General features: G+C 46.3%; 2 protein-coding genes across 3 annotated transcripts in view; both read left to right on the top strand.

Annotated features, from left to right (window-relative positions):
• SGSM1 (small G protein signaling modulator 1) overlaps positions 1-16,176 on the top strand; it is a 556,432-nt gene that overhangs the window by 276,753 nt on the left and 263,503 nt on the right. The window lies entirely within an intron of this gene.
• The window catches only part of KIAA1671 (KIAA1671 ortholog), a 217,252-nt gene continuing 210,295 nt past the window's right edge, over positions 9,220-16,176 (top strand). Inside the window, exon 1 of the mRNA XM_068239061.1 lies at positions 9,220-9,444. The gene's annotated coding sequence lies outside the window, so the exon portion shown is untranslated. The remainder of the gene's footprint in view (positions 9,445-16,176) is intronic.

The following is a 16,176-nucleotide window of genomic DNA, read 5'->3' as shown; positions in this document are numbered from 1 at the left end:
TTTAGAGACTTCGGAGTCTCTTTAAATATCAGGTATGTAAGTGGCTGACTCAGTCCTGATTTAGGAAGTGACTACAGCGTGACCCTCACTGATAAGAAATTCCAACTATAAAACACTTTCCTAGCAGAAAATGGCTTCTGAGAGCAAGAAAGAGATAAAAAGGGGAATTTCTTATCAGTGAGGGTCACACTGTAGTCACTTCCTGTCTGAGTCAGGACTGAGTCAGCCACTTACATACCTGATATTTAACTCTTTCAGGCATGGAAAGAAAAAAAAGGAACACAGCATAGTTTTTTGTGTGCTAGGAACTGTGCATACACATTTCTATGTCATTATGTCACATGTCACTTGGTGTATCCTTTAAAAGTTATTTTTTTGACATCATTTGATCTAGAATATGCTTTTACACACATAACAGCAAGCCCTACTGTTGAGAGCCTACACAGGAGTAGGAAAACATTTGTGCCTGGGCTCAGTTTCTACTAAAGCCAGATCTCTGACAGCCAGTGGGAGCCAACAGTGTAGTATCTGCTCTGATGGTCTGTTGTGGTCTGGTTGGGGTCTGGAGTGGATGCGTTTCCGCCATAGGCTTCTAGCATCTGCTGTCCAAGAATTATCTTGGAGGTTCCAATTTTGTGTTCCGCTTACTGCCAAGGATCCGATTTTCATGAATTTTGCTTTTTAGAAAGTAACTATGTTAAGAGTGTTAAACAAATGATGATTTTATGAACAGTGTGCTGTATGGAGTGTTTCTTGGCCAAAGTTCACGACTTTGTTTGCCTCTGAGTAAGTTGTACATAGTGCACTTTGGAAGTATTATATGAATTACCAGCATGTTTATGAGTCTAGTAAACATTCCTGCCTAAACTCATCCTAAAGTACCTTAGTACCTGTATTTTTAAATAGTGACAGAAGAGTAAAAAAGTATTTTATTAAAAAAAAAAGTTTAAGACTATGTTAAAAGTTGCAGGTTGCAGCATTGTAACGCACTAGCTAAAGTGCATTAACTCTAAATACACAGTAAAAGTGAAGCATACTTTTCATTGACTGTATGCTTCACTGTACCCAATGCAACGCAAGTGTAACATGTGGCACTGCTGTCCCGATCCATTGTGTTGCATTCCTGCATTCCCCAGGGCCGGATTTGTACTCTTTACCACCAAGGCCACTGTCACCAGCTGCCCCCTATAGGTAGCCAGATGACCCCAACCCCCATTTCCCTTCAGTATAGGTAGCCAGATGACTCCCTTAATCTCTCCTTTTCCCACTCTCCCCCTTTCAGTATAGGTAGCCGGCTTGCCTTCACACCGCAGCAGCGATCAGTATCACTAATTTCTCAGCTCGTCTCCAGTGCCGAAGCTTCCTTTTCCCCTCTGTCTCCAATGCCGCCTAAGTCCATAGCCACCCGCCACAATGCAAGCGTGCACAGAGAGCAAGGCGGCTGCTGCACAGGCCGCTAGTAGCAGATTACCATGGTCAGACATTCGCCTGATCTCCCTGCATTGCAGCATTTGCAAGGCCATTGCAGCATTTGCAAGCTTGCAAATGCTGCATAAGTTTAGCCTGCTGCTTTGGTGGCCTTGCTGCTGTGGTGCCCTAAGCCATGGCCTTGGTGGCCTTGGCCTGCCTATATCTGGCCCTGGCAGTCCCTGTGACAGAAGATATGTAGGCAAATCAGAGCCTTACATATCTCCTGTCTCGGAATGCAACGCAATGTGAATGTGGCCTTATTGTTAAGGCGTGTGTTATGCATAGAATGTGTTATCGCAACCCACCTGTCGCACTGTGAACATCACTATTGGTGGTGCATTGTTGTGCACCATGCCACATTACAAAGCAGCCGTTATGGTACAATGCAAGACTGTGGGCTTGATTCACAAAGCGGTGCTAACTGTTAGCACGCTGGTGAAAAGCCCATTATCACGCCTAAACTCAGTTTAGGCGTGATAAAATAAAGTTTTACGCGTGCAAAGTTTATGCGCGCAACGCCATTAAACCCTATGCGATGTTTCGCGCGCACCGGAGTTTTTCCCTCAAAGCGGTGCTAACCTACTTATATTTCTGAATGTCCGTGCTTTTCTTTCAGTTTATCTGATTTCTGAATAAACCCCTCAAAAGGTGAAGGTGGCTGGCTCCGCTCTATCTCCTGTATGCTGTCGCTGTGAGTTGCAACTCTAATGAGTTGCTGGTGCCGGAGCAAAAGGTGTGGTGTGCTGTTGCCAATAGCAACTAATGTATAGGTTCTTACATGAATAAGCCCTGAAGGTTCAATAAATCAAAGAATGCTAATTAATATTTAAATTAGGAAAATGCATTCATTTACACACATAATTAGGCACTAAATTAATGGAAAAGATTGTTTAGTAGGGAACCTACAAATTATTTAAACTTCTTTTTGAATGCTATCCTTTGGGGAATTGATGAACTAGGATTCAGAAATGAACTATGTAAGCTCGAAGGTTCCGTGTAGGTCTAGGAGTTCCAAATGCAGTTCAGCAGTAGGGATGGCCCTGCCTAGGAGATCTCACGGAGAAGCATGAGCCGTGGCGTAGCTAAGGAGCTGTGGGCCCCGATGCAAGTTTTACAATGGGGCTCCCCCAAGCACTCTATACGTAACAATTGATATGGTGCACCAAAACCTGCCAAGGACAGCTACAGTATCAGAGGTGCAAGAAGAGGATGGGGAGCAGTTTGTTAATGATTACCACTATTCAAATTATCTAAAAAAGTGATTATTATGAGCGCAGGACCAATAGAGAGCTAATACTGTAGTTGGGGGCAGGCCCTCTGGGGCCCCTCTGGCCCATGGGCCCCCATGCGGGCGCAACCTCTGCAACCCCTATTGCTAGCTACGCCCCTGAGCATGAGATCAGTTTGATCAGCTGATAGATTGCTGTGTTCTCTTCCTGGTTTAGCACATAATCATAACCAGCAAATCAGAGCCTTACATATCTATCAGCTGATCAGACTGATCACATGCTTCTCTATGAGTTCTCCTCGGTAGGGCCATCCCTAGTCAGTAGTATAGGTACAGTAACCAGATTTTACTGGGCCCAACCTGAGACAGGCATGGGGCGGGACAGAGGGGATGGATGGGACAATGTCAGGAGGCGGGAACGAGATATTGTGTGTACCAATACAACATTGAAAAATACATGTAGGGCAGAGAAGGAGATCTGCTGCTGCTGATACATATCATTTTACAGAGCCATCCTAATAAATTCATGACAATAAAGTAAATGTTCACAAATAATTTTGTGAGATATTATCTGCATGTGCGAGTATGATCTGCACCTCCACAGTACCACAAAGCTGCTCATGCACAAGCGGCTTCATGCTACTGCATAGGTGCAGACTGTAGTCCCAAGTGTGCAGTACATCAGCACGGAGTGTGGATAAAAGAACAAATGCAGCAAGTGCTTGTCAGATATGTTTAGAGGGCCCATACACAGGAATGTTGTGTTTGAGGATTATCCAGAGGCTTCCTTTTATTGAGCTAATTAACTTTTACCTTATTTGTGCTTACATGTTAACTTTACCCAGTTCATCACTGAGGGGATTTTGCCCTTATGGACTAGAGCAATTTTCACCTTTCAGTGCTCCTCCCTTTCATTTGCCAATAACTTTATCACTACTTATCACAATAAAATGATCTATATCTTGTCATCATTGACACCGCCTCTTAGATTGATGAATGGGAACTGTGTTCCCATTCACTGATCTGTCTGCTAGCGGGCCGCGATGAGAACGCGAGCAGGAACGCGCAAATCGGCGGTGCGGCAGGGTATGTATATCTATGCCCTTGGAGCCATTAATAGCCACCAGCAGGGCATAGATATACTGCCTCCGCTGCAGTTAGTGGTTAAGCATTGTAAACCACCCCTCTCCCCCAACCCAAAATATAATTAGACAAAATCTCCTGATATGTAATTAAGCAGTGTGAGTCCACGGCTGCCCAGAAAAAGCTAAGTGGGGGACACAAAAGAAGAAAGATGGGTAGTCAAAGTTGCCCCTTTCCCACCAAGCTATGTTTGTGATCTGTCGGCGGGCCAATGTTTTCAGGAGGCGGACACGGAGCATTGAAGCCAATTGTGCGGACACATAACCTGGCTGCTGAGACATTTGATGGCCCACCTGGGACATCCGGCAGCCCACCTGGGACATTAGCTGACACATATTTGTGCCTTGGACAATTAACCATAATTCTGGGATGTCTGGTCACTGTAGTGGGTGTTGGTGATTTCACATCTACACAAAATATTCCATTAAGCTTGGGACCCACAAGCAGTGCTTTTCTAAGTGCATGTGCTTATAAATGCTCTTGCTCGTGCAATGCTATGTGTGTGATCCCACTTGAGGGATGTGATTTAAAAAAAAATCCCCCATAGCCTTACTTTAGTAAGAACTTTACAAATCACTGGTGCTTAGAAAAGTGCTGCTAGTGGGTCCCAGACCTTAAAGGACAACTGACGTGCAGGGACGGATCTAGACCAAGTTGCCCCAAGTTGCGCCTGGGGCAAGGTCAGGTTTTGGCGCCTAAACTGCCATTCCCCATCCAAATTTTGGCGCCTTTTTAAGAATTCAACAATTTGCGCCTGGGGCAAGAGACCCGCTTGCTCCCCCCTAGATCCGTCCCTGCTGACGTGAAAAGAATATGGAGGCTGCCATATTTACTTCCTTTTAAACAATACCAGTTACCTGGCAGTCCTGCTGATCTATTTGGCTGCAGTAGTGTCTGAATCACAAACAAGCATGCAGATAATCTTGTCAGATCTGACAATAATGTATGGGCACCTTTAGGCTGGGACTGCACTTGTCTATTCAGAAAACCATGTGTTTTATGCCATGTGTGTTTCTGCAGTTTTTCATGCATTTGCGTTTTATGTGTGTTTAATTTTTATTTCCATGTTTTTAATAAATCTTCATTTTAAATAAATGAAAAAATATATCATCAAATAATTAAAAAAAAAAATGAATGCGAGTAGCATGCTTTTTCAATTTCTTATGAGAAAGGAAAGGATTTGCATACAGTATGCTGGAAAAAGGAACTTGATGTGTGATTTGAAAGCAAGGGTGTCACTTACAGGTTGGTAAACGCATGCGTTTTTATATTTGTACTTTGTGCATATTCCAATACGTTTGCATTTTTGGCCAATATGCGTTTTTGATGTTTTGTCTCATTTGAATGCATAATGCGTGAATTGCAGTAGTGCATGTTGTCCATTTTTATTTTACCACAGGCAAAACACAATACCGAATAACAGAGGGGAGCAGAAATCGGTATAGGTCCAAATCGTTACAGGCAACCATTTGTGCATTTCCGCAAAACACAGGCAATTTTGCTAAGTATGACCCCTGCCTCAATTCAACATAAAATTGCATTGCCATTCACACAGCAATGCGATTTTGTGAGGCCCATAGAGAAGGTGCCCAACACTGGCAGAGGGTCAGCAGATTTTAACATCAGATAGTTTTCTCTCTGAGCAAATCTGATGAGAGAGAGGAATTTACTGCTGCCAGTTTAGTGCACAGATCTCTAATAGATTCAGCATGGTACAGGCGCCCATGGAGAAACAAGTGGGACACGGGAGGAACCCCGACAGTGGACAGGTGAGCCTGCAACACTCAGCAAGAGCATGGAGGGGGGGGGGGGGGGGTACATATTTTACATGGGGGGAAACTGGCATGGGGGGAAATGGGGTCAGCTGAATGTAATACGAATAATTGTGCTCCCAGCCTCAGGGAGGGTTCACAGGTCTGCAGAAAACAACCGGATAATTTCTTAGTTTGCAATATGTACTTTAATGTGTGAATCTACGGTGACCATACGTCCCGCATTACCTGGGACGCGTCCCGCCTTCGGGGTCCGCTGTTCCAGGCTGCATGAGGTCCCGGGAAACGTCCCGCTTTTAGCCGCGGAACGTCCCGGCCTCGGGACTCTGGCCACCGTACTGAATGAACTGGCCGCAGCGTCTGATAGACGCTGTGCCAGTTCATAGCCTGCAGCCTGCTCCAGCCTGCATAGTCTCCGGCAGGCAGAGGCCAGGGCTACGGGAAGATGGCTGCCGAAGCCCTGTGCTGGAGACTATTCGTGTCTCCAGTACAGGGCTTCGGGCGCCATCTTCCCGTAGCCCTGCTCTGCCTGTCAGCGCGGGAGACTGCAGGAGGAGCAAGATGGTCCGGGCAGTTGCGCGCCAGAGGCCGGCCAGGAACGAGAGGAGACTTCTGTCAGGTGAGTAAATGCTTTTTCTTCCCAGGTGAAATGTTGCCCAAATTGCGTTTATTTTGTGCTGACATGTTGCCCACAATGCGTTTATTTTGTGCTGACATGTTGCCCACATTTCGTTTATTTTGTGCTGACATGTTTGCCCACATTGCGTTTATCTTGTGCTGAAATGTTGTCCACATTGCGTTTATTTTGTGCTGACATGTTGCCCACATTGCGTTTATTTTGTACTGACATGTTTGCCCACATTGCGTTTATTTTGTGCTGACATGTTTGCCCACATTGCGTTTATTTTGTGCTGACATGTTTGCCCACATTGCATTTATTTTGTGCTGAAATGTTGCCCACATTGCGTTTATTTTGTGCTGACATGTTTGCCCACATTGCGTTTATTTTGTGCTGACATGTTTGCTCACATTGCGTTTATTTTGTGCTGAAATGTTGCCCACATAGGCTATCATTCAAAAGTGCTGTCAGTAAGGAGAATCAGTGCGGGAAAACACCGCTGTCGGTATTTTAGACTTCTGGGTGGTCATTCATAAAAATTTTGCCAGTTGCGAAAGAAGTGCGGAGATTTCCCGAAAAAGGCTGATGGTAGGCAGGCGGTAGGCTTGCGGAAACAGAAGCTGGCAGAGTCCCTCCTTGCGCTGCTTTCTCTGCTGCTGCTTGGGAGGTCTGTCCCATTTAGTTACATATATTCCGCATGGTTATCGTTACTGCCAAGGGAGCGGTAATCCCCGTCCGCATACCGCTGTGCTCTAATCTTTATGAATGGACATTTTGTTACTTTTTCTAGATAAATCTAGAAAATCACAGCACAAGGCGGAAATTTATCACTCTGCACGGGAATGTCAGCTTTTCATGCGGAAAGAGCCTTTATGAATGGAGATTTTGCTTAGTGGTCATTAAAGTCAGCATTTTTCAGCATTTCCGAATGCGGAAATGCTTTATGAATGATAGCCATTGCGTTTATTTTGTGCTGACATGTTTGCCCACATTGCGTTTATTTTGTGCTGAAATGTAGCCCACATTGCGTTTATTTTGTGCTCAAATGTTGCCCACATTGCGTTTATTTTGTGCTAAAATGTTGCCCACATTGTGTTTATTTTGTGCTGACATGTTTGCCCACATTGCGTTTATTTTGTGCTGACATGTTTGCCCACATTGCGTTTATTTTGTGCTGACATGTTTGCCCACATTGCGTTTATTTTGTGCTGAAATGTTGCCCACATTGCGTTTATTTTGTGCTGACATGTTGCCCATTGCGTTTATTTTGTGCTGACATGTTGCCCACATTGCGTTTATTTTCTGGTGTCTGGGGTAACTGTTGCTGCAATTATTATTTAATGGTCATAGTTGGCTATGTTTGCTGCTTTGGGGGTATACTATTAAATAGCATCACACAGTTTCTGCACACTCATGATGCGAATCCTCGTTTGACCACATCATGGCGTAAACACTACTTTCTTATGCCTCGCTGTTACACCATTATGTTAGCTCCGCCTATACAATGTCATGGCCACGCCCATATTTTGGCGCACCACAGCCTCCCCATTTCTCGGCGTGCGCCCCCCATTCTTCGCCGCGGTGCACTGCGCGCGCCCCCCCCTCACCCCCTGTCCCAGGTTGAAGCCACAAAAATCACATCAAGTTTCTTGCAAATTAATCAGCAGCTCCCAAGTCTAAAGGGGCCCATACACTCAGCCATTTTTCTGGCCGACCGATCGATCAAAATCGATCGATCGATTGATCGATTGCAAATCGGTTGGCCGATCGACGGCCGATTTCGATCGATTTCGATGGATTTCCATCGAACTGGCAGGGTGGAAAATCTAGGTCGATCTGATGAGATTGCTTATCATTTTGCATTGGCCCTAATGGAAATCTGATGGCAAAAAAATGCCATCAGATCGAATTTCAATAGATTTCAAACTGAAATCTATTGGAATTCTATCCTAGTAAAAAATGTTCAAAAAACACATCAGATAGATCATTCGATGGATTTCTTATCAATCTGCTGCTAATCTGACGAGTGTATGGGCACCTTAATTATTCCCAAGCAAAGTTCTGTTTCAGACCAACTAATTCAATTTCTGGTAGATCTCATTTATAATCTCTAGGTAACATATCTTGATAGACTGTTAAGGTGGCCATACACTGGCCCGATTCGCGGCCTTTTCGACAGCAGATTCGATCCTGGGATCGAATCTGCTGCCAATCGTTCGCGGTAAACGCACCCGCCGATCCGATTTCCTCCCGAAATCAGATCGGTCTGTCGATCGCGCCGTGCAGGAAATTACCCTCGATCGCCCGCGGGTAGGGAGCGCGTCGCTAGCGGCGGCCGATCCGATCAGGTATACATTACCTGACGCTGGCTCCCGGGTGTCTTCTCCGTGCTGCACGGCTCTGTTCCGGCTCCATCCCGGCGCTTCCTGTGTCACTCCGTGAACAGGAAGTTCAAATAGAGGGCGCTCTATTTGAACTTCCTGGTCACGGAGTGACACAGGAAGCGCCGGGATGGAGCCGGAACAGAGCCGTGCAGCGCTGAGAAAATGCCCGGGAGCCAGCTTCAGGTAATGTATACGGGGGGACGGGACAGGCAGCAGGAGTAGCTCAACAGATTGTGATCGGTTTCAGGCTGAAATCGATTCACAATCTGTTTGCAGTAAAGGCAGCCATACGATCCCTCTCTGATCAGATTCGATCAGATAGGGATCTGTCAGCTGGTCGATCTAATGGCAAATCGACCAGTGTATGGCTACCTTTAGTGTTCTTCATTTGCTAAGGTAGCTTCACCAGCCAGGATCACAGAAGATTTGAGAATTTTTTTTTCTTATCAGAATTCCTGCATGAACTCTTTCAAAGAAGCAGCGTGTATTGCACGAAACGGCCAGCGGGTGGCGATAGACACACGCATCACTAGGCTCTCGTATTCGCAGCCACAGGTTGCCATGCTAACAAAGCCGCTTCCCAGCCCTAGCTCCGCCCAGACGCCTGACAAACAAGCTAGGTTGCGAGGCCTTTGTCCCGGGCAGCTGCCTGGGGGTTCCCTGTGGAAGGCACGGCAGGACAGGGGGTGTGTCCTGACTTGCAGCTGCAGCAGGTTGGGTTGGTCGGGCGGAGCTGGGGCAGCAGGTGGAAGATGGAGAAAGAGGAAGGAGGACGTTAAGTGCAGACAGCAGCCGGGGGACAAAGGGAGGAACGGGGCAGCCGGCCAGGTAAGACCGCTTTCCAAACTAGGTCACTGCAAACTTTCTAGCGGCGTGCCGGAGTCTTCTGACTGGTGGCTGCTCCTTGCTGTGCCGGGAGAAACTTCTGCAGCTTCACCCGTGATGAACGTGGGGAGTCCCTGCCAGCCAATCACCTGGGATAAACGTGGGGAGTCCCTGCCAGCCAATCACCTGGGATAAACGTGGGGAGTCCCTGCCAGCCAATCACCTGGGATAAACGTGGGGAGTCCCTGCCAGCCAATCACCTGGGATAAACGTGGGGAGTCCCTGCCAGCCAATCACCGGGGATACATGAGGGGAGTCCCTGCCAGCCAATCACCGGGGATACATGAGGGGAGTCCCTGCCAGCCAATCACCGGGGATACATGAGGGGAGTCCCTGCCAGCCAATCACCTGGGATACATGAGGGGAGCCCCTGCCATCTAATCACCTGGGATACATGAGGGGAACCCCTGCCATCTAATCACCTGGGATACATGAGGGGAGCCCCTGCCATCTAATCACCTGGGATACATGAGGGGAGCTCCTGCCATCTAATCACCTGGGATACATGAGGGGAGCTCCTGCCATCTAATCACCTGGGATACATGAGGGGAACCCCTGCCATCCAATCACCTGGGATACATGAGGGGAGCCCCTTGCCATCTAATCACCTGGGATACATGAGGGGAGCCCCTGCCATCCAATCATCTGGGATACATGAGGGGAGCTCCTGCCATCTAATCACCTGGGATACATGAGGGGAGCCCCTGACATCTAATCACCTGGGATACATGAGGGGAGCTCCTGCCATCTAATCACCTGGGATACATGAGGGGAACCCCTGCCATCTAATCACCTGGGATACATGAGGGGAGCTCCTGCCATCTAATCACCTGGGATACATGAGGGGAACCCCTGCCATCCAATCACCTGGGATACATGAGGGGAACCCCTGCCATCCAATCACCTGGGATACATGAGGGGAGCCCCTTGCCATCTAATCACCTGGGATACATGAGGGGAGCCCCTGCCATCTAATCACCTGGGATACATGAGGGGAGCTCCTGCCATCTAATCACCTGGGATACATGAGGGGAACCCCTGCCATCTAATCACCTGGGATACATGAGGGGAGCTCCTGCCATCTAATCACCTGGGATACATGAGGGGAACCCCTGCCATCTAATCACCTGGAATACATGAGGGGAGACCCTGCCATCCAATCACCTGGGAGAAATGAGGGGAGCCCCTGCCATCCAATCATCTGGGAGAAATGTGGGGTGCACCTGCCATCCAGTCACCTGGGAGAAATGAGGGGAGCCCCTGCCATCCAATCACCTGGGAGAAATGAGGGGAGCCCCTGCCATCCAATCATCTGGGAGAAATGAGGGGAGCCCCTGCCATCCAATCACCTGGGATAATAAATGTGGGGCGCCCCTGCCATCCAATCACTTGTGCTGACAGGCTGGGGCACACTGCTGTTACTGTATTATTATTACTAGTGTCTGGCATTGGGTTGCTGAGCAGGATAACCTTCTCTGTTGTGATGAATGAACTGCAGTGCTTTAGCCAGCACTCTGATTTATTATTATTATTGGCTCTTCCCTGATGCTGCTGAAGGGTAAATACAGCTTTATAGATTGATTCCCTGACCTTCGCTGGAAGCATTGCTTTCCCTCTCAGATACAGGCTTCTGATTGGCTGCAAGCAGGACAGGGATGTGCGGACACTTTGCAAAGTTAGATTTATTTTTTTCTAGCCAGAAGAGATCGAGCCTTCCTTTCCCAATCGTGCCTTTTATAGCATATTTCAGTAATGGACAGGATATGTAAATATATACTGTATATAGGATATGTGTAGAATAGCAAGCTGTTTGTTTCAGTCCTCCATTCTTGCATGCTGTCAGTTTAGTGCCAGTATATCCCATGGTGTCTGTTGCCTCCCTCCCTCCCTACCACTGTCAGCCTTGTTTTCTGCACAAAATCTTGGTGTTGTATTCTCTGTAAAATATTAAAGTACAATCCCTGCAGTCTTTGTAACCATATCTGTCTTTTCTTTGATGGTTTTGATGAAATGAAGGATTAAAATGACTTGATATAAGAAAGGTGGAAAGTCTTTCCTTATTAGGCTGTTCCAAGCCTAATTTTCCCATGTACAGTAATATGAGTGGCATCCAAAGGTCAGTCCACTCCTACTGTGTCTCTACTGCGCTCAGCAAACCAGGGCAAGAAAAATAAAAACAAGGCTTGTTCCGTCCCACCCTTAAAGTACAAGGACAGTTTGGAGAAATGAGCAGAAAAGAGGGAAATTCCCATCCATCCCCACTGGCTATGTGATGTGAAACATGCATATCATTGTTTATACAGAATGTGAAGCCCTGTTTCCAGCTGGACATGTGCTGATAGTGTGGAAGTGTAGACTGTTCTCAATAACAATACACACTTCAAGGAATTCAGCTGCAGGTTTCAAAGATCAGATGCAGTGTTTGTGTTGAGAGAGACCAGCACTGATTACAAATGCCTTGATCTACAGTGTGAAGCAGCCTGCTGCCCCCTCCTTTCTATACTCCCTCTCCTGTGCTTGTTTAAAGAAAAAAAAGTTAGTTTTGAATATTTTATTAAAGGAAGGCTGTAGTGAGAAAAATATGGAGGCTGCCGTATTTATTTCCTTTTAAACAATAGTAGTTGCCTGGCAGCCCTGCTGATCTATTTGGCTGCAGTAGTATCTGAATCACACCAGAAACAAGCATGCAGCTATTTCTAGTGTGCTGCATTCTGAAGCCTATTTTCCTAGAAGTTAGACTACCTGTGTATTTTTATTCAGCCCTGTATCCATGTTTGTTTTGCTGCAGTGCATCTCCTCAATCAATGCCAAGCGGTATATTTTCATACTGTCCTCTCTGAGTCTGAAGGAAGCTGACAACGGATAGTTCATTGTCCTGTGTATTTTAGGAATCGGCTTTTGTTTTGATCATAATAGGGCAGATTGTCTCTAGCATTACCTTTTATAGAATTCATACACGACTTTTATGCACAGGGCTATTCAGCACGGGGTTTTGTTCTGCAGGAATGAATAAGACGTTTCCTCGGTGGCGAATATGTACACAGCGGCTGCTGGATATGGAGCTAAAAATAAACAAGTCTAAATATTGTCTATACATTGTATTCTGTTTGCTGGGATCATTGTTTGGAGCTGAGGGAACTAAGAGAGACTGTGTTATGACTTGGAAGAGTGGTTAGCATAAGAACTGTTAATGTGTAACTGCAGGCACAGAGATAGATGTACATGTATGTTATAGTTCAGTAGGTGAAGTCCTATTCCTTGGGGTGTCCATACATTACTTGATATTGCGGCCTGTCTGACCTTCTGATTTGATCATTTTATAGAAACGTAAGAGAATCCATGTGCAAAATGGACGCACAATTGATCTTTTGATAGGTTTTTTTTTTTTGGGGGGGGGGGGGGGGGTTGAAATAAGTCAGATGAATTGATCCATAATGGTGGAAAAATCTCGGTTGCGTTTTGATCTGGTGTGTGTCGGTAACAGTGGTTGACATCGCATGGACAGACTGGTGTCCCCCTAAGTGTATAGAGTTGCCACCCCCATATACCTGTGAAGGCTTATTTATCCGCCTGCGCGACTCCTGGTTTCCTCTAGTGTCCACCGTCACCGCGAGCTGAGCGCCTGTTCCACGTGACGCTGGCACATGTTGTGATGTTGCAGCGTGTGCTTGGTCACTGGAAGAGGGGCACTTACAATTGGTGGGGATAATTTCCAGTAGATTTCAGCTTGCGCAGTGTGTGGCCAGGCAATAGACCCTGGTCACACACTGGGTCGCGGCTTAGCTTCCGATTGGAGGAAGCTAGCAGAGGCGGGGAGCAGTGGGGGGAGCCACGCTGTGGAAGGGTAGCTGATTGATAAGCTCAGGTAAATAGCAGGCTAGCGACAAGTAGACTCGTTGCTCTCACCGCTCACCCAACGCCGCAGGTCCCTTGAGCTCTGTGAGCCGTTCAGCAGCTGATTTCATTGGCTCCGAACTCTATGATCAATGTGAGCCAATGAGATTGGCTCACAGTGATCACGGATGTCAGGAGCCAATGAAATTGGCTCCTGACCGCCTCCCAGAGCTCTGCCATCATAGCGATGGCAGAGCAAGGGGAGAATTGTACGATTGGCGGGTCCATGCAAGCACGGTAATTAAAATCTATGCCCTGACAGGAATAGGCAGGCACAAACGGGGCGTGGATTTCAATTACCATGGTCTGGAAGCTGTTAAAATGTTTTTTTTTTTGTGGCATTGCACTGTGCTGCAAAACTGTGGGTCCGTGAGAAACAATATTTGAAAATTATGCAAACCAACCACTTGCCGCAATCCCATAAGCAGTGGCGTAAGTAAGGCGCTTGGAGCATAAGTGCGAGTATAGGGCCCCACGCATTCCTGATATGGAGCCCCAAAACATACCAAGGACAGCTACAGAGTCAGATAGGTGTATTTAGAGTAAGGAAGGCTTACCCCTGTGCAATGCACATGTAGAGGTGTTCATTACCAGCATAACACCAATAAAGGGCTAATAAAATGGATTCGGGAGCACCCCTTGTGGGTCCCTCTGGGCCAGGGGCACCGGTGGGGTCGCTACCTCTGCAACATCTATTGCTACGCCACTGGCCACAAGTATTTTTTCACCAGGCAGTGATATCAATATATATTGCCATTTATCCCCACTCTGCATTAGAATAGAGCTTCACAGAATAGTTGAGATATGTGCTAATATTTCTGTCACCGCTGCTAGATTAGTATTGCTGGAAGCAGTGCAGAGGTAATGCAGCCTCTCACCCCTTCCCAGCACTCTTGGCACATTGATCTGACAAAGAGCAATCTTTCCTGATCAGGAGGGTCATCATTATTAACAGATTTTCATTAGATGTAATGCTTTCATTGAATCTAAAGTCTGATCTATCAAAATGTATAGTATAGTTTATACCTACTTTTACTCTATCCAATTTGAACACCTTTTTTTCTACCTGGAAAGGAAAAGGGTATATGTAGATTTGAAGTGGTAGTGGTGGCCTTCTGCTGTTGTGTTCAACACTTAGGGCTGGTGCACACCGAGCGGCTTTTTGGGCGTTTTCAGATCCGCTTGCGGCTGCGGATCTGCTTGGTCAATGTATCTAAATGGGGTGGTGCACACCAGAGCGGGAGGCAGAAACGCATACTCCCGGGGTGAGGCATTTTTTTGGATTGTGGATGCGTTTCTGCCTCAATGTTAAGTATAGGAAAAACGCAAACCGCTCTGAAAAACGGCACTTCAGAGCGGTTTGCCAGGCGTTTTTTGTTACAGTAGCTGTTCAGTAACAGCTTTACTGTAACAATACAGGAAATCTACTACACCAAAACCGCAAAACGCTAGCTGAAACGTTACAGAAAAAGAAGAAAAAGCGTTTCAAAATCTGCTAGCATTTTGCGGATCTGCTAGCGGGTTTTGGTGTGCACCAGGCCTTAACCCCGTTTAGTTAATTATGTAAACACCTGAGGTTTTTGTTGCCTAAGGTGATTGTTTATGATTTGTTTTTGTTTTTTTGAGCATGAATCCAGTGCCAGTGGTTAGGCCCTTCAAGGAGCGGCCTAGCTGGAAAAGTGCTTTGCCAATATTATTACTGTATTCTTGGCAGGTCATCTTTAGCTTCTAGTTGCCCTTCCCCTTTCCATAGCACAGAACAGTAACTGCCCAGCAGCAGTTTTGGGTGTCACATAGACAGTGTGTGTATATAGCTTTGCACTGATTGGGACAGTACTACATTGTGCACAAATATGTGTAATGCTGTGTGATAAAACAGCAGTGAATGTGTTAAATTGGGTCCGGTCACAATGCACAGCTGCATGCATTTTTCCAGACAGCGCACACAGCCACTCATCACTGGTTCACACTATAAGTGCTTTTAAGCAACTGTGATTTGAAACGCTCTTGCTAATCCAATGCAATAGGTGATTTTTATAAAATCGCATCACTCAAGTGAGAACACACACCTAGCATTACATTAGCAAGAGCTTTTCAAATCATTAGCACTTAGAAAAAGCTCTTGCATTGTGTGAACCAGCCCCAATGTGTGAAAGGGCCCTTACGCATTATGTTCTGTGTAATGTCTGTACATCACAGCCATTGACAGGACAAACATGCTATGTTTTAATTTTTACAACATCAGCACTTTGCAATGCTGCACATTGTGAAGTGGGCACTTGCATACAAAAAATGCGTACGTCATGACTGTACTTTCTATTCTATGCTTCTGTTTCTGAGAGAATTCATCTGGTGTAATTATTTCTCATATCCATCTGCTGCTGGGGAGGGCATGTCATTTGGGTGGGTCAGTCCCCTGAGTATGCATCAATAGATCATGCACTGGCCATCTGGTCCGCCTTGACCCGTTTTGTTTTCCAGAAGAGATGTTTCACGTTACCGCACTGTTCTGGTCATCATCTCATGATGAAGGAGCTTGAAAATGGAAAATCATTTGCCTTTGTCTTGTGGAGAAATCGTGTGCATTCTACATTTATAAATCCCCCTGGCCACACCACACAAACTCATATACAGTAATGAAGGTTTTTTTTATACAGGCAGCTGAAGGTGAATTCACCGCCTGTCAGCTGCTTTCATTCACCAACCAGGTGCTTGTTAGCGCTTTGAACCAGCGTTGGACAGATGGCCAACCATGGAGTCAGATCAGATGCAAGATATCAC

Source organism: Hyperolius riggenbachi, chromosome 1 (genome assembly GCF_040937935.1).
Source record: "Hyperolius riggenbachi isolate aHypRig1 chromosome 1, aHypRig1.pri, whole genome shotgun sequence".
Taxonomy (NCBI): domain Eukaryota; kingdom Metazoa; phylum Chordata; class Amphibia; order Anura; family Hyperoliidae; genus Hyperolius; species Hyperolius riggenbachi.
This window is presented reverse-complemented; position numbering and strand designations above follow the sequence as displayed.